Source organism: Ursus maritimus, unplaced genomic scaffold (assembly GCF_017311325.1).
Source record: "Ursus maritimus isolate PB19 unplaced genomic scaffold, ASM1731132v1 scaffold_2, whole genome shotgun sequence".
Taxonomy (NCBI): domain Eukaryota; kingdom Metazoa; phylum Chordata; class Mammalia; order Carnivora; family Ursidae; genus Ursus; species Ursus maritimus.
Window position 1 is genome coordinate 10149794 of NW_024424452.1, and position 7826 is coordinate 10157619.

Genomic DNA, 7826 nt, shown 5'->3' on the forward strand with positions numbered 1-7826 from the left:
CTCCCCCTGCCCACCAGAACCGCCCCCCCCCCCAACCCCGGCTGCGGTCCAGTTGGTACCCAAGCACCTAAAGCCTCAAGCTGGATTCGGTCATAACCATCTCTCAGCCCCCTTGCCCCCCACCTATTCCCCATGTCTGGGACACCTGCGGATGGGAAGACCCCCCATGGGGAATAGCCCTCTTGCTCTTGTGGAATTCAGCCATCCATCCATCCCCGTCCCCAGCTGACCGCCCAGCACCACTAGCTGGCTGGGTGCCCCCACCATCAAGCTGGCTAACCTGTGTTGGTGGCCTGTGCCCTGCCTCCACCCCACCACACACACCCCTACGATGGGGCCTGAGCACCCAGGGTGTGAGGAGCTATGCCAGCTGGGGTGGCAGGAATCTCCTCCCCAACCTGGGTCCCCCCCATGCAGTACTGTATCCCCCGTCCCTCCCTCGGAGCCACCGTACCTACATCAGAGCATTTCCCACCCCTGCCCCGCCCGTCTCTTTGTGTCTCGCTGTGATAGATCAATAAATATTTTATTTTTTGTCCTGGATATTTGGGGATGATTTTTGATTGTTGATGTTCTCCTGGTTTTATTTTCGTGGTTAACTGAAAAAAAATTTTTTTCCCTCTGATCTGGGGAGCTATATTCCCCAGTAGAAGATGCACCTTAATCACTTTGGTATAACTCTGGATGAAACACATACTTTTTTTTTCTTTTAAATATGAAAAGAGAATTAACTGCTTGAGAAAAGACTAATAAATGAAAACCTTTTGAAGGAAACTGAGTCACGGCCTCCTTTGTCCTCTCTTATCTGCCTGGGGTGGGGGGGGTAGGAACGTCTACTCTTCAAGGTATATTTTTGGGGGACTATTTACCAATATCACCTGCCCTTGGCTCTCAGCCCCTGCGGGTATGGTATCAACCCAGACTATGAGATCTTGCAGGTGGCACTGGGAGCCTCGGTATCACTGTCGGAGGCCCCCATCCCCAGGGCCATTCCCCTCTCCTCGGGGCCAGAAATCCATGGGGCCTAGGCACGTGCCCACCCGGAGCACACGACTCCCCTTTAGACCACGTCCTGGGTGCCAGATTCTGGAATCCCCTCCCCCCAACCACCAAATCCACTTCCAGGGCCCACACAGGCTCACGCCTGCACCCGACCTCCTGAGAGCCAACCCCACAGCCGGTGGGCATACTCCTAAGGCAGCTGGGAGGCGAGGGAGCTGTTTGTCGGGAGCCTGGGTATCTGTGTGTTTGCCAGCAAAGCGCCAGGAGGGGCTGGGTTGGAAAGAGAAGCGGGTGGGCTGATGCTCTGGGAGGGTACCCCAGAGAACAGTGGAGCAGAAACAGCAATTTACCAGGAAGACCGACGAGGAGGGTCCGGACAGACAGAGCACCTGCTGGGAGAAGGCCGCGGGAAGGAAGGGGAGAGCGGCAGGTCCCTGAAGACCCACAGGGGTGACACCACTGGGACAGTCCGTGGGGGTGACACAGCTTGCCCAAGAGTAGTGACAAAGGAGACTCGCTCGCTCATTCATTCAACGAAAACACCCCCGGCTGGTCCTCTCTCCACTCTCTGGCCGCTGACAGTTGGCCAGTCCCAGCCTTCAATCCTGGGGCCTCCCTGCTTTGGTTTCTCATAGTTGGTGGCTTTGAACACCACTTCCGCCCTGGTGACCCCCAAACCGACCCCTTCAGCCTAGACCTCTCCCCGGAGCTCCGGACTAGCGCATCCAACTCTGAACGCTTCCACCTGGAGGTCTCATGGCCCCCCGCCCCCCAACTTCCAAATCCTGCTCCCCTCTCAGTAGGCGGCCGCTCTGGTGGCTCTCTGGTAGTCGGGCCAGCATTCAGGAGTGTGACTCCTCTCTTCTCACTCCCCACAGCAGATGGCCCAGCAAATCCCACGGCCCTGCCTCCGGAAGACAGCCGGAGTCCGGCCCCTCCTCACAGCCTCCAGGGCTGAGTACCCTGGTCCGCCAGGAGCTCGTGCCCGCTTGACCGACGTAGCTTCCTCGCCAAGCTCCCCGATTCTCCCCGGGCACCCCTTTAGCCTTCTCGCCATGGAGCAGCCAAAACAAGCCTTTAAAACCTAAGTCAAGTCAAGTCAACACGTCTGGCTCAGAGTCCTGCCATGGCTCCTGTCTTACTCAGGAGCCGAAGCCAGAGGCCTTCTGACGGCCTCAGAGCCCCTACCTGAGTTGGACCAGCTGCTCTGACCACACGTCCTGCTACCCGGCCCTCTGCCAGGCCAGGCCTTGACGCTGGCCCTCTTACTTCTCCTTGCAGGGAGGAGGCCACCCCGCTGAGGGTCAGCATCTGCTGTCTCCCCGGCCCGGAGCGTTCTTCCCTCTGCTATCAACGTTCTTGGCTCCCTCTCAGCCTTCGGTGACTCCAATGTCACTTTCTCCGTCTCCCTAAAATCACAAACTGTCCCCTCCTCCCTCACCTGTTCCCCGCCTGCTTTCTCTCCAGAGGGCCCCACCACCACGTGACATGGGATAGTTCACCTCTTTGTTCATTATCTGACTCCCCACGCCAGAATGGGAATTCCCTGAGGCAAACACTGTCTGAAGAAAAAACACATAAATGCCCTGCTTTCCTTAGTTATACGCTCTGGTAGGAAGACGGCAAGTGAATGTGTGAGGCTGATAATAGCCCCAAAGATATCCAGGTCCTAAGCCTTGTGAATATTACCCACAACCTTGTGACTCTTACTGCATTAGCTCAGGTGACCATAGGCAAGTACCCCAGCCTGGGGGGCTTAAACAACAGAAATGTATTGTCTCACAGTTCTGGAGACCACAAGTCCAAGATCAAGGTGTGGGCAGGCTTGGTTCCTTCTGCGACCCCTCTCCTCGGCTTGTTCTCCCTGAGTCTTCCCACGGTGGTCTCGGCTCTGTGCCTATCTCTTCCTAATCGCCTCTTCTTGTAAGGACACCAGTCAGATTGGACCAGAATCCATTCTAATAACCTCCTTTTCATCTAATTGCCTCTTTAAAGGCTCTCTCTGCAAACACCGTCACATTCTGAGGTCCTGGGGGTCGGACTTCAACATACAAATTTTGTAGAGATACAATTCAGCCCATAACAGTTACCTTAGACGGGAAAAGAGTCTGCAGATGACGGGGCACCTGGGTGCCTCAGTCGCTAAGCGTCTGCCTTCGGCTCAGGGCGTGATCCCAGAGTCCTGGGATCGAGCCCTACATCGGGCTCCTCCACTGGGAGCCTGCTTCTTCCTCTTCCACTCCCCTTGCTTGTGTTCCCTCTCTCGCTGGCTGTCTCTCTCTCTGTCAAATAAATAAATAAAATCTTTAAAAAAAATAAAAAATAAAAAATAATCAAAATTCTCCCAACACAGAAAAGCCCTGGACCAGTTAGCTTCACTGGTAAATTCTTTTTTTTAAAAAAAGATTTTATTATTTTTGTGCACGCACGCACATATGTGTGCACACAAGTGGGGGGGCAGGCAGAGGGAGAAGCAGGCTCCCCGCTGAGCAGGGAGCCTGCCGCAGGACTCCATCCCAGGACCCTGGGATCATGACTTGAGACACTCAACCACCTGAGCCCCCCAGGCCCCCTCTCCTGAATAATTCTTGAGTCAAAAAAGAAGTTAAAAGAGAGATTAAAGACTATAGAAACGATAAAAATGATACCCGCAGTGACGTACGGCAAATAAAATCTTAAAAAATAAATAAATAAATAAATAAATAAATAAATAAATAAATAAAATAAAAAATAAAGAACGAACACCTATCCTCCTGAAATGCACCCCCGCCAAAAAAAGGTGGAAGAGGAGGGAACATTTCCAAGTTTATTCTAAGAGGCCAGCATTACCCTGATACCAAAACCAGGCAAAAACACAGCAAGAAAAGAAAACTACAGAAAAGGGACAGCAAGATGGCAGAACTCATCCCCAGCCCACACCCCCCAACAGAAACAAATACTCGCCAGCCATTCATGGACAAAAATGCCTTTGTGGGAGCTTCGGGAGCTAGGGAGGAGGTGAAACCTCAACGGACCCCAAGATCCAGGATGCCCACTTTTATTTTTTTTTTAAGACTTATTTATTTATTTGAGAGAGAGAGAGAGAAAGAAAGAGCAAAGGGGAAGCAGGGGCAGAGGGAGGGAATCTTCAAGCAGACTCCCCGCTGAGGGCAGAGCCAATGCAGAGCTCCATCCCACGACCCGTGAGACCATGACCTGAGCCAAAACCAAGAGTTGGAGGCTTAACCGACCGAGCCTCCCAGACGCTCCACAGGATGACCCCTTTAGAAGGCAGATCCACACACTGGTGGCAGGCCCATCAACTGTGGGCCCAGCTGCAGAGCAGGAGCTACGGGCTTGGCACCACCCTGCTTCTCCATGATCCTGGCACCCGCCCCTCCACCACGGGATCCAGGAGCGGCAGTGCCCAGCCAGCCCCCTGGCCTCAGACCTGGCTCTAGTCCCTCAAACAGTCCCATGACTTGGCTCCAGCCCCGTTGTACCATGGCCTGGAAGCAGGCTTGCCCACCCCAGGACCAGCCCGGTATCGCCACGGAAACACATTCAGGGACCCAGGAGAAGCCACATCCACCCATGCCCTTGGCGACGGGCCTGGTGACAGACTGCGGACCCCAGTGTGGGCCCAACAAAGGAGATCCAGCTCCAGCCCCACTATAACACAATCCCAGAGACAGACCCATACATCAGGGAACTGGCAGGAAAAGGTCTTTCGCTATTAAAATGAGTCTGTAAAGACTGGAAGGGGCACCTGCTCCTTCAGCGCTGAGACGCCCCATGCAAGGCCACACAGATCATGAAGCATCAGGTAAACACGACACCACCGGAAAACTAATAAAGCTCCAGTAACCAACTCTACAGAAATGTAGAGCCGTGAACTACCTGACAGAGATCAGAAAATAATCGTCTTAAAGAAGCCCAGTGAGCTGTAAGAGAACGCCGAGACGCACCCAAACAAAATCAGGAAAATACTACATGCACAAAAGGGGATGTTTAACAAACAAGGGCGCCTGGGTGGCTCAGGCGTTAAGCACCCGACTCTTGGTTTCGGCTCAGGTCATGAGCTTGGGGTCCTGGGATTGAGCCCCACGTCGGGCTCCACACTGGGCGTGGAGACTGTTTCAAGATTCTCTCTCGCCCTTTTCCTCTCCCCTGGTCACATGCGTGTCCCAGCGCACACACTCTCTCTCTCTCTCTCTCTCTCTCTCAAAAAAAAAAAAAAAAAGGGTTAAGGTGAGGGCGCCTGGGTGGCTCATTTGGTTGGGTCTCCAGCTCTTGATCTCCACTCAGGTCTTAATTTCAGGGTCGTGAGTTCGGGTCCTGCACGGGGCTCCAGGCTAGGTGTGGAGCCTACTTAATGGAAAAGATGGTAAATTTATATTATGTGCTTTTTTGCTGCAATTTAATAAAGAAGAAGCTGGAAGAGGCAAAGCACTGGTTCTCCTCTAGAGCCTCCAGAAGGGGTGATGATTTGGGCTCAAACTATTTCAGACTTCTGGTCCGCAGAACTGTGAGAAAATTAATTTCTGTTGCTTCTTCATTTGCTCCCCAGCACACACACGGACTCACAGTCACTTAGGCCGAGTTTGTGGTAATTTGCTAGCACGGCCCCCAGGAAACAGTTGATAAAGGATTCACCGTAATGTCAGGGGAATCGGGGCCATGAGGATTCAGAGCCAGGATAGGGGCACCTGGCTGGCTTGGTAGGAAGAGCTGTGAGATCAAGCTCCACGTTGGGTATACAGATTACTAAAAAATAAATAAATAAATAAACTTTTGGGGTGCCTGGGTGGCTCAGCCAGTTAAGCATCTGCCTTTTCGGCTCAGGTCCTGATCTCAGGGTCCCAGGATCAAGCCCCACATGGGGCTCCTTGCTCAGCGGGGAGCCTGCTTCTCCCTCTCCCTCGGCCCCTCCACCTGCTCATGCTTGCTCGCACGCACGCGCTCTCTCTCTCTCATTCTCTCTCCCGCTCAAATAAATAGATAAAATCTTTTAAAAAATAAAAAAAGTAAACTTACAAAAATATTTTAAAAAATTAAAAAGCAATAAACACCAGGAAAGAAGATAGGGAGTGACAAAGAATGTTAAGTTATTGGGCTGGGTGGGGACACCCGACCTCCGGTCAAAAACCCTGTGACGAGCACATGCTTGGGAAGTAAGAACAGCCAAAGAAGCACACCATGGTTGACAAAAGTGAGCAAGGAGAGAAGAAATAAAAGCAAAGAAGTAGCCAGGGGCTAAGTCCTGTAGAGGTCGAAGTAAGGGCTTTGGGTTTAAAAGCAAAAGAATGTTACACTTTGACCCATGTGTTCAAAGGCTCTGAAGGATAATAGGAGGACATGACCCAGGGACTATCGCCCAGTACACCCAGGCTAGACCAGGGAGGAGGGAGAAGTGGTGGAATTCTGGATATATTCTGTACGGAAAGCCAATAGAATTTGCTGAGGGATCAGATGCAAGGGCAGGGGGAGAGAAAGAGAAAAGTCAAGGCCACCTGCAAGTTTGGGCCTGAACCACCAGATGATGGCAGTGTCATTTACTGAGATGAGGAACAGCTGTGGAAGAGCAGCTCCAGGCCCCAATTAAGAGCTCCAGCCTGGACACATTAAGTGTGAGGGGCCTATTTACCATCAAAGTGCAGGTGCAAGGACACAGTTGGGTCCTTGGGTCTTGCAGTTCACAGACAGGGCAGGGGAGTCACCAAGTGACGTGTCTGGGTGAGGTCACCCAGAGTGGGCGAGAAGGGGGCAGACTGTGTCTGACTACAGGGATCCTATGATGCCAGCTCTTTTTGTCCCAAGGCTAGGACAGCTCAGGCTCAGGCCCCTGCCCTGGGTGACAGTCTTGGGCTCATCCTGTGACAGTGTCCCCATGGAGCTTCTTACTTGTCACCAGCATGTGTTTAGCCAGGCACCAAGTTAGCAAGTTGGGACAAATCCTAATCACTGACCTAGAGTAAGCGAGCCTTTCCCCCAGGGCTCTTGACCCCTCATCTAGAAAATTTTTATCACGAACCCCATCAGTAAAATATTTTTGAGCAAATATATACATATATATATATATATATATAGCCACTTGGCTGGCAAACAGGCACCCAAAACTTAATGCATCCAAGCCAGGGCTCTTAATTTGCTCCCCACCCCACACACGTACTCATACTCACTTATAAATTATAGACATACTTGACCACACGAATAAAATATGGTCATCCCATAACCGTGTGAAAGCAGAGTTTATGAATTGAAGAGTCCTCAAAAGATGAAAAACAATATTTGAATGATTATGTTATCTAAAAGTGCAAAACTCCTTTTTTGTCTAAAAAAAAATTTAATACCTTATATGAGCAATGCGACTGCATACGTCAGCTCTGATGAGCCAGTCACTGGTTCCGCCGGGAACGGGGACTGACAAGTAGTTCCTACCAGGGATAGAAGCCAGCTCCATCTTTTTGTTTGTCTTGCGGTATCAGCATTGTCTTCAATCTCAGCTTTCTTTTCAGAAATCTTTTGCAGCCACGAGTCCATCTGTGAGCGTTAGTTGTTAAAATTTGACAATATCGCTCAGCTAACTAGGCACAGGTGCATGGCCCCTCCAGGTCCACTCTGCCCCCCTCCCGCCTGCACCGTGGCCTGCGCCCTTAGCCATCCGACCAACAGACAGAGCAAGGGCACCAACACCAATCTAAATATTAAGTGTTTTAAAAGCCCAGCTTTTTCTTATCAGAAATAAAAATTCTAATATTTTCTTCCCTCCCCCAGGTGGCTGTTTTTTGCACCCAGGGGTGAGTGCCCCTGCTTTGCAGGCCCTGGCTAGAGGAGCCTACACA